Here is a 7,749-nt window from a genome sequence, read left to right as displayed (position 1 = left end):
TTGACTTTATTAAATGTATTTATATTATCATTTGGTGCAGCCGGGCCGGAGCAGGAGGGGATAGAAAGAGAAAAAAAGGAAGACAGAGGGGGAAATTGTGGGGACAAGAGGGGGATAAGATAGAGAGACAAAAACAACAGCAAACACAACAATAACAAGAACAACAACAATAGAGCAACATCAGCAAATACGATATGTACAAATATGATGGTAAAAGTGATAGCAAAGAAGCAGTTAGCAAAATAAATAATAATACAGAAATGACAATGAGCATTATTACATTACAAATGGAGCAATACAAATACCAATAGAAATAGCGCTATTAAAAATTAATAATACCAATAATTTACCTCTATCAACAATACAGTTGTTCAAATGCAACAATACATATACGTAATGATAACTAAAGATACAAAAGAAAGCAGAAAAATTGAGGGGAAGAAAGGGAAGCAACCTATATTAACCTTGTAGATTGTTATAGTATCAATAGTTTAAGCTTTGTCAGTGTGCCAAGTGTTATCCAGGTTACCCTAGGGTAACAACGTTAATATATGTTTGATGAAACGTGATTATATGCATGAGTGTATGTATGTATATGTACAGTATGTGTATATGCATGTTTGTACAGAATGTGTATACTGTATGTATGTTTGTACAGTGAATGTATATGTACAGCATGTATATATGTATGTTTGTACAGTGAATGTATATGCAAAGATTGTGTATATGTATGTTTGTACAGTGAATGTATATGTACAGTATGTGTATTTGTATGTTTGTACAGTGAATGTGCGTGTGGATGTACAAACTTTGAGTATGTAGGTATGTACTGTATTTGTGTATGTATGTGGGAGTGTATGTATGAATGTATGAATGTATGTATATATGTATGTATGTATGTATGAATAATGGTGTGCATATGAGTATATGTGTATTTGTACGTACAATATATTTGACTCCCAGTGTGTGTGGGAGCCAGAGTACAGCCCCAGCCACCCAGAGAGCCCAACCCACAAACAGCAGGTGTGGCGCCCAGGAAACCAGGGACCACGCAGCCAAGCTAGTCAGCGACAGGAACCCCAGAGCCCGGCCCACCGTGACCCCCGGAAGAGCCAGTAGCAGGCCACAGACAGACCCGCCCGGCAGAGGACAAGGTACGGGAGAAGCAGGGGACAGCCAGCCCTCAAGCCAGCAAGAAAACACACCCCACACGGGCAGAAAGGCGGGACGCCCCGCCCGGAGGGCCCAGAGACTCCCCGCAACCGGACGGGAAGACCACCACTGCCCCACCAGCAACCGGGCCCACACGAGCCCACCCCCACCCCCGGAGAGCACGGCGCGGCCCGCCCCAGGCCGCCCCACCCAAGTTGGTCACCGCAGGACCGCCCAACATGGGGCCATGGGAACCACCCACCCCACCCGCAGGGACCCCAACGATGGAGATGGAACAACCAGCAACCGCCCTGTCGAATTACCCCCCTGAGGGGGGGGGAATTGTTTTTTATAATAACAATAAAATATAATTTTTAAAATAAATAAATAATAACAATAATAATAATAATAATAATTATTATTATTATATATAAAAAAAATAATAATTAAAAGAAGATCACAGACATGCTGACACACAAGGTCACTACCCCAGTAGCTGGCCGACGAGCTGACAAATTAAATTCCGTAAAAAAAAGAAAAACATGTGTTCACATCAGGATTTGTAAAAGGCAAAATTCCAAAAAAGTGCAGTTCCCCTTTGACATGAACATGACGTTAAAGGTGATTCTTTAACAAATTAGGTACATACAGCATTCGGGGGTTTTGAACCTCTGAACTTTTCCACAACAGAGGGGCTGGGCACCCACTTAAATATTAACACTGACTTAGTAATCTTACTCTTGATTTTAATCATATTCAATAGTTACATTTAACCTACTTACAGTTAAACAGGATAAACCTTGTCAATTGAACCCTTGTGTTTGGCTGATTACAAAAATAAACTCTAATCAAATGTACTGCAAAAGAAGGAACTTATAAAACTGACAAAACAAGTTTACATACAATTACGCAGTGCTAAAATAAATACATTCTAACTAGGTAATATTACATAATAATAATATATGTTTTTTTAACTAAACTGTCAACATTTAAGTACTAATGAAAAAATACAGTTTCATCACTTTTGTCATCATTTTTGCGCTTAAGAAACTTCTCTGTGACTTTAGCGCCAGAGTTCTTCTGTTTGTTTGATATTGTCATTACTGCCACAAGTGGTGGAAAAGTGTATTACAGCTGAGTACCTCTGCGGCCCTATGGACCACAGCTGAGAAACACTGGGTCACAGCCCTATGGTTAAGAAACACTGGTATATATTACCTACTTTCTTTAGTCTCTTTGCTTGTGCAATATGGAACACCATAAATATATCTTAAAATGAATTATATTTAATCATAATTAATCAAAATTAATTCACAGCAACACTGTGATTAATTTAATTAAGATATTTAATCGTAAGGACAGCCTTAATGATTAGATTTTACCCTAATTAGCTTTGTGCCCTATAACACAAATGTAGAGTACACATGTTGTTTGGTTCATATTGACTACATTGGATTGGTTTTAGCATATTTAATGTACAAACTGGCCCCACATCTTTCGACGTTTCTATCTGCGGCCCCCTCTGCACGTGTTGACCATTACATTATATTTCCTTCCTCCACTATTTGATCCACGCACTGCATTTTTGTGTCCTTGTTAACGACCCAGACCTGTTCTTTCTGACCCACTTTCCATCTCTGATGCTTTTATCCTAACGATGGGGATTCCTTCGCTTTATTGGACATAACCCTGTCTGTCACAATAAAACTTTTTTTTTACTCTCCTAGCTCACGTGTGAGGGCTTGGACTGTTTTATGCCACCATATGTTCATCTGGGTTTGGGCCAAATAACATCATGCTTATGGTCGTGGTGGCCATTAAAACACGCTGCTAAGACAGCATGTGTCATTTGCACAGTGTTGGCTTGTCATGTTTCTTACTCATGTGGAAGGGTATGCATTGGTGTTGACTGACAGTTGTATCCCATGCAGATGCACAATGGCTTTCGACATGGAGGAGAGTATCGATTACAATTGTAATGTGTGTTGGTGCTAATACAGCTGCATGCTGAGGCACCTCAATGAGTTATAATACTGAAGTGTATCATATTTGTCGTATTACAAGGCTCAATAAAGGGGTCGTATTACGATTATTTTTTTCTACCTCAAAATTTTTTTTCTTGTGGTCTACGTAATCAGAATAACATGTAATGGTGGTTCTTTGGTCATGATTTTTCATATATTATGTTTTACAGATCATCCATAAACTTCTTTCTGACCGTCTTGTCAGGATTCACCATTTTGTGGGCGGGTCTTATGTACGTGCTTCCACTTCAACTGTATTTTCCCCTTCATATATGTTGTAGTTTGTTAACGCTTCCATATGGAGTGTATTGACAGAAGAAAAACAAACTATAATTTACTTTATTTTAGAAATGACAACAGTGGAGGATGAATGTCCCACAACAAGAAGATAGAGAAAAGGAAGGAGCTTATTGACTACGGCGCAGGCTACAATGGCTGTGTACATACATCTACTGATGCTTAGTCTGGACACATCCTCAGTGACCTCTTGGATTCACCGGGCGTTTCGGGTCTCTCAACTGGTCAAACGCCCTCCTCCAAGCGACCCAACCGGGGGTGATCAAATCCCCCGGCTTGTGTCCAGACGGCTCGCTAGCTACCATGACTCCAAGGATCTCCTCTTTTGAGCCACAACCATCTCGAGGCCCTTTCCGCCGCTTCGGTGGTACTGCGGATGGCTCTCCTCTTTCTCTCTCCATCGATGCCCAAACTGCTGAAGGCTCTGACCAAGGAACGGGCTGCAAATCCTCTGCATCCAACCTCCACAGGGAAACACCTTGCTCTCCAATCAGCCTGTTGACAGTCGCTGACCAGTCCCTCATACTTGGAGAGCTTCCTCTCGAAGGCTTCTTCCAGGCGATCTTCCCACGGGACTGTCAGCTCCAGCAGCACAGCTTGTTTGGTGGACTCAGACACAAGGACAATGTCTGTTTGCAGGGTGGTGACTGCGATGTGGCTGGGGAACTTCAGCTGGTTTTCAAGGTCCACCAACAACTGCCAGTCTTTTGCAGACGTCAGGATGCCTGCTGATGTTCTACTAGCAGGAGTTGGCGTGTCCCCAGCTCTGACAAAGGCGATGGTTTTCTTGGAGGGGTGGAACTGTTTTGCCCATGCCAGTCCTGTGCTAATGGCTTCAGCGATGGTCTTCAGGACTTGGTCATGCCTCCACCTGTACCTTCCATCTCCAAGTGCCCTTGTACAGCAACTGAGGATGTGTTCCAGGGTTCCTCGCTTGGAGCACAGTGGGCATGCTGGTGTCTCTGCTATGCCCCATGTGTGCAGGTTTGAAGGGCTTGGGAGCACATCATACACTGCCTGGATGAGAAATTTGATGCGTTGCGGCTCGGCTTTCCAAAGCTCAGCCCAGGTCACTCTCCTCTCAACCGCATTGTCCCATCTTGTCCAAGCTCCCTGTTGCTTCATTCCAACAGCCTTGCAGGTTCTTGTCTCCTCCACTGCCGCTCTCACCTCATCCTGAATAAGACGTCGGCCTTCCTTCCCCCTAGTGTTCAGTTGGGGAGTTGGAAAGAATCCTAGCCCAGCTCGACCCCGTGTGACTGCTCCAACCAGGCTCCTGTGTCACAGCCTTGCATCTGCCTCTTGAACTGCTTCCTCTGCCCTCCATTTCCTGCCAGTCCTCACTTGGATCCCTGCTTTGGCCACCTTCGGATCACTTGAGTCCCTGTACTGTACCACTTCTCTGGCTCTAGTTACCTTAAATTCCTCCTCCAAGGATTTGAAAGGCAACTGCATTTTGTTGCTGTTCCCGTAGAGTGCAATGCTACTCAGGCTCTTAGGTAGTCCCAGCCATCTCCGGAGGTGGTTGCTGACCCTCCGTGCTAGGATCTCAACTGTCGAGATGGGGAACGAGTAGATGAGGAGGGGCCATAGAATCCTGGGAAGAATGCCATGCTGGTAAATCCAGGCTTTAAACTTCCCAGGTAAGCCTGACTTGTCCACGGATTTCAGCCAGCCATCCAACTCAGCGCATGTCGACTGGATGGAGGTTGTGTCTCTCAAAGAGCAGTCAAAAACCTTGCCCAAGCTCTTGACTGGCTTCTCTGAGATAGTTGGAATGGCCGTGCCTGTGATGTTAAACCGGAACTTGTCCTCCACCTTCCCCTTCTTCAGCACCATTGATCTGGATTTGGCGGGTTTGAAACGCATCCGGGCCCACTCCACCAACTTTTCAAGTCCCTTCAGAATCCAACGGCAGCCTGGAACTGATTCTGTCATGACTGTGAGGTCATCCATGAATGCCCTGATGGGTGGTTGCCTTTGTCCGGAATTTGTGCGGGGCCCTCTGCACTCTGGCTCAGCAGACTTGGTGAGCATGTTCATGGCTAGTGAGAACAGTGTCACAGAGATAGTACACCCTGTGATAATACCAATCTCCACTTTGTGCCAACTGGATGTTGTTGGTCCGGAAGAGACCCTCATCCTGAAATTGCTGTAGTAATCAGCAATGAGGTCTCTACACCTGCTGGGTACATGATGTTTCATCAGAGTGAGTTGAACGAGCTTGTGCGGAATGGAGCCGAATGCGTTTGCCAGGTCAAGCCACAGTACTGATAGGTTGCCCTTGTTCTCTCGAGCCTCCCGAATGAGCTGCGTCACCACACCGGTATGCTCTATACATCCTGACATTCCTGAAATGCCGCCTTTCTGGACAGATGTATCGATGTAGGTGTTCTTTGCCAGGTAGGTACACAGTCGTTTGGAAACAGCGCTGAAGAAAACCTTTGCCTCAACGCACAGCAGGGAGATGATGCGGAACTGGTCCAGCTGAGTGGAGTTTTCCTCCTTTGGGATCCATACTCCTTCCGCCACTCGCCATTGCTCAGGGATCCTCCCCCTTCTCCAGAAGACTCGCAGGATTTTACACAGACGCTGCAGGAGTTTGGGACAGTTCTTATACACTTTGTATGAAGTGCCGCTCGGTCCCGGTGCAGAGCTTGCCCTCGCTCTGCGGACAACCTCCCTGACTTCCTTTAGCTGCAGCTCCGACATATCAAACTGCAATTCTGGTTCAGGGGGGTCTATGAGGTTGTTACACTCTCCCAACTCCTGCTCTCTTACGGGGTCAGTGTATGTCTGCTTCAGATGTTGATCTATGTCTTCCTGCGAGGAGGCCAGTTTGCCACTGCGCTTCTGTCCCAGCAAATCCTTTGTGAACTTGAAGGGGTTAGCGATGAAAGCAGCACGTTTACGTGCCCTCTCGCATCGCCGCCTCCGATGCCACTCTGCCCGACGGAGAATTCTGATCTTTTTACGAAGGATGCACATCAGCTGGGCCAGGCCAGTGCGTTCCTCATGTCCTGCCGCCTTGTACTGGAACTTCAGCGCTTTCATCTCCTGCCTAATGTTATGGATCCTTATAGCTCTGTGGTTCTTTGAGTACGTGGTTCCGGAGCTTCTCTTTTCCTCCTCGCCGAACCGTTCAGCTGCAATGCTGACAATGATTGTTGTCATAGCTTGCAGCTTCCCGTCGGCTTCTCCCTTCGCCGTTGCCTCCAGAATTTGGTCGACATCGTCATCGAATTGCTTCCAGTGTGAGGTCATGCTAGCTGCAGGCCACTTGATCCGCCTCCGTTCAGACTTGATGCTCGAGGGAGCAGTTTGCAACACATGGAGGTTCTGGGCACTATGGGGTGACTCCGGGCCTGGCACCTCCTGCGTCTCACCAGGTGTAACACCTGTGCGTTGTGTTGCTTCTGCTCCCATCAGGCACTTCTTCCTGGTAGACACTCATACATTTTCGAGACTTATGCAGATCCCAAATACACATCAGCAGGTACCAATAGGTAAGAAAAGTTGTTTTTTCATAATGATGCCCCCTCCCCTCCCTGGCTGACCTGTAAAGCTCCCGCTGTCTCAGGAAAGCACAGAGCATCCTGAAAGACCCATCCCAACCCAAGCACTGCCACCTAGAACTGCTGCCCTCGGGCAGACGCTATAGGGTGCTAAAAGCGGGCACAAATAGACTAAAAAACAGTTTTTTACCCAAGAGCCATAGTAGCATTAAACAGGCCTGAGTGAGCACAATGTGTCCATCATGTCCTCATGTCTTTTTTTTTTTTCGGAATAAATGTGCAATAATGTTATATGTTAGGGCTGTGAATCTTTGGGTGTCCCACGATTCGATTCAATATCGATTCTTGGGGTCACGATTCGATTCAAAATCAATTTTTTTTTCAATTGAACACGATTTTCGATTCAAAAATGATTTTTTCCCGATTCAAAGGGATTCTCTATTCATTCAATACATAGGATTTCAGCAGGATCTACCCCAGTCTGCTGACATGCAAGCAGAGTAGTAGATTTTTGTAAAAAGCTTTTATAATTGTAAAGGACAATGTTTTATCAACTGATTGCAATAATGTAAATTTGTTTTAACTATTAAATGAACCAAAAATATTACTTATTTTATCTTTGTGAAAATATTGGACACAGTGTGTTGTCAAGCTTATGAGATGCCATGCAAGTGTAAGCCACTGTGATACTATTGTTCTCTTTTTTTTTTTTATAAATGTCTAATGATGATTTCAATGAGGGATTTTTAATCACTGCTATG

At 45.0% G+C, this 7,749-nt stretch overlaps 1 pseudogene; it reads right to left on the bottom strand.

Moving 5' to 3' along the window:
- Positions 1-3,860: 3,860 nt before the first annotated feature.
- On the bottom strand, positions 3,861-6,647 carry LOC133645725 (uncharacterized; annotated as a pseudogene).
- Positions 6,648-7,749: the final 1,102 nt, after the last annotated feature.

Source organism: Entelurus aequoreus, linkage group LG03 (genome assembly GCF_033978785.1).
Source record: "Entelurus aequoreus isolate RoL-2023_Sb linkage group LG03, RoL_Eaeq_v1.1, whole genome shotgun sequence".
Lineage (NCBI taxonomy): Eukaryota > Metazoa > Chordata > Actinopteri > Syngnathiformes > Syngnathidae > Entelurus > Entelurus aequoreus.
Note: the sequence above shows the minus strand (reverse complement) of the source record. Positions and strands in the feature narration are given on the sequence as shown.